The 7,857-nt window shown below is 38.1% G+C and overlaps 1 non-coding gene across 1 annotated transcript; it reads left to right on the forward strand.

Moving 5' to 3' along the window:
* The first annotated feature begins 2,023 nt into the window (after positions 1–2,023).
* Positions 2,024–2,097, forward strand: TRNAT-GGU (transfer RNA threonine (anticodon GGU)). The gene has a single exon. It is a non-coding gene; the product is annotated as a tRNA-Thr (tRNA).
* Positions 2,098–7,857: the final 5,760 nt, after the last annotated feature.

Consider the following 7,857-nt stretch of genomic DNA (forward strand, 5'->3'; position numbering starts at 1 on the left):
AAGACTTTTACGATGTTTACGATTAATTATGCATTCTAAACCGATTTCCCTGTGTCTGAAATCGGATTTAACCAAAAAGTATGGTTACGAGGGTATGAATAATTTATATAATCCATCCGATGATATACAGCAAGTGAGGTGATCGGATACTTGACATCAATCGATCAAACACGGAGAAATTAATGGTAGTATTACCAGAGAAAGAGCTTATAGGTCTGTGTGGCGAACACGCGGATGGATGGTTGCGCGTTATTTTCGGCAGTTATGGATCATCTCTTTGATGAAAATGAACATCGACCGATTTTGAATGTGCTCCTGTGAAGATCGGCATCTGGTTTCGATTCGGAAGTATCTGTTTTCTGTCCTAAAATTCTGTTTCGAGAAATTATACGTATCGAGGGAAGATATTAATAGCAATTTTAATTTGAATTTTATCGGTTAGTTATAAAATAAGGGAATTGTAAAAGAAATAATTCCTCCCTCAGATCCTGGACCAGGTTTTTATGACAGTGTTTGTTAAACCTGGTAACCTTGTTCTAACTTAACCGCACGTTAGAAAAAGGAAGAAGAGGAAAATGAAAAAATATATATAAAGAGAAAAAGTATAATAGATAATATAGATGTGAGAGTTTATTTTTAGAATCCTCTTGTCACCCTCACCCTACGCGTTCTCTTTCGCTCTTTTATAGCGGAAAGATACATTGTGTAAAGAGAGGAGGGAAAGAAAAAAGATACTTCCGCAGATAACACCACGTCCAAATACCAGTGGGTATTTGGACGTGGTATTACGCCCGTGATCGTAAAGAGGTTAACGTGGCTGTTCAGAAACTGATACTCCAATAGTGCGTTCTAACACAAGAAAAAGCGTGAAGAGAGAGAAGCGTCATCACGGAAGTGATGCGCTAAACTACAAGTCAAAAAGTAATTCAGCTAATTATCTTAATTTCTTTTCCTCGTTCCCCGTCACAGTGGAAGCGCTGTATATATGTTACTGCCAAAGCCCGAAATTTGCCAATTCGCGACGTGGCAGCCACTTCACGAACTGGCCAATTTCGTTAAATATTGATCAGGCCAATGTCCGACGGCTAGTTCACCAACTAACCGGCGATCCTTAGCCAAAGTCCGATAACAAAGGAGGTGATTCGGGATTGTCATCAAGTTTTAAAAAAGAATAAGAATTTAAAAAAATCTATAAGAATATAGAATTTAAAAAAAAAAATGGAAAAAGTTGTGAACATTTTGCAACCAATTATGTGGGAAATGTATATAAAATGTATTGTCCGGTAATTTTTTTCATAACTTTTCTCCTGTTTTTGAATTCAAATATCTAAATGAATATTGCACTTAGAAACATAGAATTCTTTCTGTTAGCTTTAGGACAGAGCAACAACTTTTCAATTGGTGAAAAGAGAACGGGGTGGGGGTGGGGGGGGGGGAAACGCTCGTTTTTTTTAAAAATTGAGATTTCTTTTCCACTTTCTTACACACTGTATTTTTACTCTCAAAACTGGTACTGAGTAATTTTTGAACGCCTTTTAAGCTTTTTTTAAACTGAAATCATACCTCTACGACGGACGATTGATGAGACAAAGGCCGCATTAGCACTTACCGGACACCACCCCGTAAGGTTTTATTCACCATTTACTAGTATGTAAAACGTTTCTGTGGTTCCCAACTTCGAGGCACAAATGTGAGCCGATCTCCCCGTTAAAAAGTCTCGCCGCAGAGAGCAACAGGCCTACAACGGTATACTATTTTACACCTCAAGCATAGTTAGAAAACTTGATGGCAGATGGCAGCACTACACATAACAAACATTACACAGAAACAAACTTCACGGCAGGGGTTCGCTACACACTTCGAATTCCAACTTGTAGCCGGGACTCGAACCCAGGCCCTCTTGCATACCGGGCAAGCATGCTACCATCTACACCACTGGAGACATATGAATCTGCCTTCCTAATTTCACGCACTGTGTCGTGAGGCACTGAAAGTGCGTGAAATTAGGAAGGCAGATTCATATGTCTCCTGTGGTGTAGATGGTAGCATGCTTGCCCGGTATGCAAGAGGGCCTGGGTTCGAGTCCCGGCGGAGACGTGATGACTTTTCTTTCCGAGCTCACCTCAGTATAATATCCGGAAAATAACTGTTTCCTTGACAATTCGATAATGTTCTATTCCAAAATGACGTTTTCGTATACCTTAAGAAAATGATTTTTTTTGAACAGTGTAATTACTCGAAATAAGGAGAAATAATTTCTTTATGGACTCCACGTATGGCAATTGAGAAAAATAAATATCATTCCGTATGGAATATATTTCACTTTTGAATCCAAAATTTCAATCCCATGACAGATTTTTTCGTCCCTCCAATTCACGGCGGACATCGAGTCCGTCGATTCAGATGGAAATTCGTGTTCTGAAATGTGTTCGCAAGGACTTATAAAATCCTTTTCCTGTCAGCCTCAGGATTTTTCTTCAAAAGAGAATAAAATAATAAACTTTTTAAACTTTGTGTTATCCGAAGAGGAAGAGAAAAGTGTATTTTCTTCGAAATTTCTTTAATGAAACTTCCTTGTTATAAGATCATAGACTGCATTCAGTCAAACTCGGTTATAACGCACCGAAGGTATTCTGCGAAATTCTTATGAATTCAAAATAACTGAGGTTTCTTTACGTTAAAGCAATGGCTGACCTTCTTTGACAGGAAATATAATCAGATACAGGAAACGATCAGAGTAACCATTTTTTGAAGGCAAGAAACGCGGAAATTGTGATTACATACAATATATATACAATCCCTATGAGTATAAGTATGCATAATAACCGGTTGTTATGCATAACTAATAATCGCTTTGGTAAGTTTGATAAATTTATCACTTTTAAACCGGGGAATGCGCACAATACCCAGGCTTCGTTGGTAAATTCGATTAATACCGAAAACATTATAGCTTTCACCGGCGATTATACATAATAACCAAGTGTCATTGGCAAATTTGATAAATATTTGAACTTTTTTGCTTTTATCTGTGATTATGTATAATGTCCTAGAGTGTAATTTGTGAATTTGATAAAGATAAACAAAGTTTCAAATGAGTCAAGTATGTGTAATGAATATAATCGGACCCCGATACAATGATAAATTTTACGATCGTACCCCCGATATAATGATAAAATACATGTATGAATTATCATGTACGATATATCATATAGTACGATTCATCGTGTTCACCAACGACGCGACGCTTGGGTATTATGCATAATCACCGGTGAAAGTGATTAATTTAGGAAAATTTATCAAATTTACTAACAACGCTTGGGTAACTATGCATAATCCTCGGTAAAAGTGATAAAGTTAGGGAAATTTATCAATCTTACAAAAATGCTCGGCGATTATGCATAACAACCGGTTATTATATATGATGATAGGATTTTTATCACATTTACCGCACGGGGGGAAATGAATATGTGATATAAAAGTTAAAAGTCATATTTATTATTACACAATTTACATAAATACTTAAAATTACTTTCCTCCCCGATTCTAGTGAAGATTATGCATTAAAGTAAGCTTCTTTGGAAAAACGGGACAATTTTTACAAAAAAAAGTCGAGAAAGGCAAAATATCCTGTATATGAGAGTCATGTCAACCAGCAAGTTGTAGCGTCAAAAGAGTGCAATGATTTTTTTTTTCAATATTAAGTATCAATATATCAGTAGAATAAACACATGAACGTTTTCTGTACGTGGTTTTTCTCTTATTTTATGAAGTTCTTGGAAAAATGTCATAAAAACGGAAGCAATAGACTAACAATTGTCGTTATAACCGAAGTAGAGTTGCGTTTCCGTCGACTTTATATGCGAGGTTCATTACCCTCTATGTGAATCAATCAGCCCTGTGCGTGTATAAACAAACCTTACATTGCTAGATACATTGTAAGGAATTTAGCGCATCGTGATTGGTCGCAATGAATGATGAACCATTACGTACTACGAAAGACGTCAGTGTCCCTTGTTAATACGACAGATACGAAAAACTGGCTGAGTGAGGAGATATCGATGTTTCAGGAAAGGCAAATTCATATCTGCCCTCACGGGGGCATGAGATCCCCGGTGTCTCGTTTGTCGGACGAGTGCTCTATCAACTAAGCTATGAATACAGATACCGTTTATGGTGTTGATGTGGGATACACAGTGAATTTCCTTTCTTCAGCAACTTCAGTATCGCACAGTTTGCAAAGCATCCTTGTTTCAACTGTACAGAACACTTTCTTAGCGTATTCAGAAATGAATTTCTCCAGTTTCTATGAAGTCCTTTGCTTCACTTTATGCATGTTGAAAAAATTCGATATCGCTATAATACATGAATCATTCCCAATCGGTAAAAAAATTATTTACAGCTACTATAAGGGTAATTTGGGAAGAATTTGTAAATATTGAGTTCTTATGTGTGTGGGGGGGGGCGGCGGGGTTATCTGGAGCTGCTCGAACTTGATCAGATGCAGTGAGGTAATCTCATCGAGACGAAAATTTCTCTTTCGAGTAAAAGTTTCTCCTCCACAAATTCAGAATGAATATGCTGCCATCTAGAGGTAAAAATATCTAGTCAAGTATTTTGCTTTAGAAAAAAGCATTGGACGAAATTAAAAAAAAAAATCTAAATAATCCTTTTTATTGAATAAAAACTGAAACTGAAATTTTATTAACATACACACACGCGCGCATATACAATATATAAAAACGCAAAGTAAATACAACACGACACATGCCCGTATGATTACAGATACAGAGGCAACGAATATATCCCAATCTTTCCTTGGAGCTCGTGTGCACCAAACCAGACCGTACATGGACGGTCGGACACAATTCAGGCCAAAGCTCACAATTGCTAACATTGCCACCAGATGGCGAATTGTCCGAGGATGATATTCCCTCTCCGCTATCCGTACGAAGGTTTTTAACAGCTGGCTGATGCAAAGATATATTTTGGAAAAAGAGAAAATTCGTTGCCTCTGTAGTCTAGGGGTCTACGGCGTTCACCTGGAAAGTGACAGGAGGTGGGTTCGATTTCCACAGGGGCATTGAGTTTTCTCTCTTTCTAAAATATATCTTCTCATCAGCCAGTTGTTAAAAACCTTCGTATGGATAGCGGACAGTGACATCATCCCAGGATGAAAATTCCAGTCATAAAGGATATACTCTAAACATTTACTGCGCTTGCGCATGATTTTCAAAAAGGTTGCAAAGATTTTCAGTTGTCGCGCATATTTCTGGTGTTCAGCGAGAGTTTGACTCTTTAATAAGTGGTCGTAGATGGTGCATTTTGGACGCTTTTGTGAATAACGAGGAAAAAGGATATAAGAAAGAGCTCTCGTCAGAGGCGGAACCGTAAAAACCAGTCTGCTTCGGAACTGGAATAACTGGGAAAAAATGTGATTTTTATTGATAATTATATGAAATAAAATAAAATATGACTCAAAAGTTTGAAAATACGCTTTATCACATTAAAATTAGCGAAACCATGCAAAGACATAGAAATCCGAGCCCTGGAGATAGCACTAAAAGGAGTATCTGCAGGTCCCGAACTAAGGAAACTATCGAGTGATTTTGTTTTCACATTTGTTTTTTGTTTTCACATAAGACTCCCTTCATAGGGAATCATTGACATCTGCAACGAAGGGGGTTTTGTAGGTACGCACAAAGACGAAAATTACCAACAGGTTATTCAAGACCTGCTCTGTTCAAAATCCGTACAAAAATCTTGGATATGGAATGTCTCCAAAAATACATTTTGATTTTTTTTCCCGTGATAACCGAGGAGCAATCAGTGATGAACAAGGAGAAAGGTTCCACCAAGACATTCGAACTGTGCAGGAGGCAGATGGGACCCTTCAATGATTAGTGATTACGATTGGTTTTTGCAGAAAGACGGCAATACGAGATGCGTAAGAGAAAAAAAATTTTTTTTATAAAAATAACTGGAAAATAGCGTCTGAATTTCACTTTGTGTAATATAACGATGTATGAAAATATGATAAAATAACTATCGTAATAAATATATTATAATTTTTTATCAAGAATACGTCAATTATCTCCATTTTCAAGAAGAGTTATTTCAAAAAATGACCATCATGCATACAGAAAAAAACTGTAAGAGATGAAAATTTTCTATATTCATATTTGAATTCAACACCCCAAAATTAGTGCAGGAAAACTTATTTCACACTTAAGTAATAAAAAATAAATTAATAAAAGACTATTGTGACCACAGTGTTATTAACCAATTTCCGATATGTTTAGTTCCATTGAAGAAAAGAATACAGCGTACAGTTACTCGACCCATAACATCCTTGACACGAAATCCTCCATCTTGAATTTCATTATATAAGGCGAGTATCGATTGGGGCACACGCACAATAACAAGGTCCGAATGATATCGCTAATAAAAAAAAAGTTGTCCGTGGGAAAGTGTCATAAATAGATGTTTTCTTTGGATGGCGAATGACTTTTATAACCCGTTGTGTAAACAAATAATTCATTATTAGTTCAGCTTGTGTGTGTTATTCACACTTCAATACAGAAATGTTCCAGTTTCTTGGGAACATTTGTTGATATTGAATTTAGGTTTTGGTCACGTAAAGTGAAAAAAAAAAAAAAAAAAATGGAAAATTTTCTTCACTTCAGAGCTCGACATTCATGAATACGGTAGACATAGACGAACGGTGTCTATTTAAGGCCTGGGTCTATTTAAGAACCATCAATAAGAATAGAATGCTGGGTTTCCAGCCAGTATCGTCTTTGCTAGACAGTAGATAAACATGAGGCAAGCAACAACTTTTACGGTGATTTCGGCTTTCTCGTTCTTGTCGCAGATATTCCTTTGGTGTGATGGAAAGTTCTGAGATCTATTCTTTGATTGGAGAGCTTTAGCTGGTAGACAGAGAGATAACCTTGACGAGAAGAAAGAGATCTTCACTGTGGGTCTGCTTGGGACTGAGCGGGGCCCTACTCCCCAGCGCGACCCAACCCGCAAGGGTAAAAGGCTTATATCCCTGGAGGGACAGAGCCTGGGTCGTGACTGGTCTGTCGGGCCCTAATGTGGACGTTGCTCCTACCGAGCTGCGTACTGGCGATCGCCCACGCTGAGGGAACGATATTCAACTTGTCGACTTGGACTCTGCTCAGTGAGTCGTTCCTAAGTGATACCGAAAAGCCGCTCTACATGCACGTCCACGTGAGCGCCTTTGTCTTCATCCGTTGCGTCAATTACTCGCTATTGAACAACTGTTTCGCGGTATTTTCCTCGTTGTGCGAAAATATCCGTCATATGCCGAAGGATCTCGTCAAGAACATTCATAGTCCTTCTAGAAGAAACAAGCTAGAGGTGACATCGACGTGCGAACTCATTCACGGTGTATTCAGCCAATATCCCCTATAGATAAGATCCCTCTTATCTATAGCGGGTGTTAATTCAGCCGGATGGAGAAAACTTTATCATTGCCAATTGTTCGTTGTTCCTATTCCTGATTGTAAGCGTACGATTCCCTTCAATCCACGTAATCATGGTTGCGGTACGAGACCCGCATCTTTTCTTTCCAAAACCAGCTTTGTCTCCAACGTCATTTCGTACAGTGCAGCCATATCTTCTGCTGCTGCAGAAGTGCACGAAGCTCGGAAGGAGTTGGCACAATCTCTGCAAACTCACACGAAATCAACAATTACGCCTGCTGCTGAAAAATTGACTTATAAGATATTTGGTGAAAGTCACGTTTGGTGATGTCGGCACCAATCGTATTCAGCGACTGGAAGATACTCACCGTCACGATCTATGGTTTTGTCCTCGTATGGAGCGATGCTT

This window comes from Pholcus phalangioides, unplaced genomic scaffold (genome assembly GCF_987345545.1).
Source record: "Pholcus phalangioides strain wild (caught in Gottingen) unplaced genomic scaffold, Ppha-v1.0 ptg000024l_1, whole genome shotgun sequence".
Classification (NCBI taxonomy): Eukaryota; Metazoa; Arthropoda; class Arachnida; order Araneae; family Pholcidae; genus Pholcus; species Pholcus phalangioides.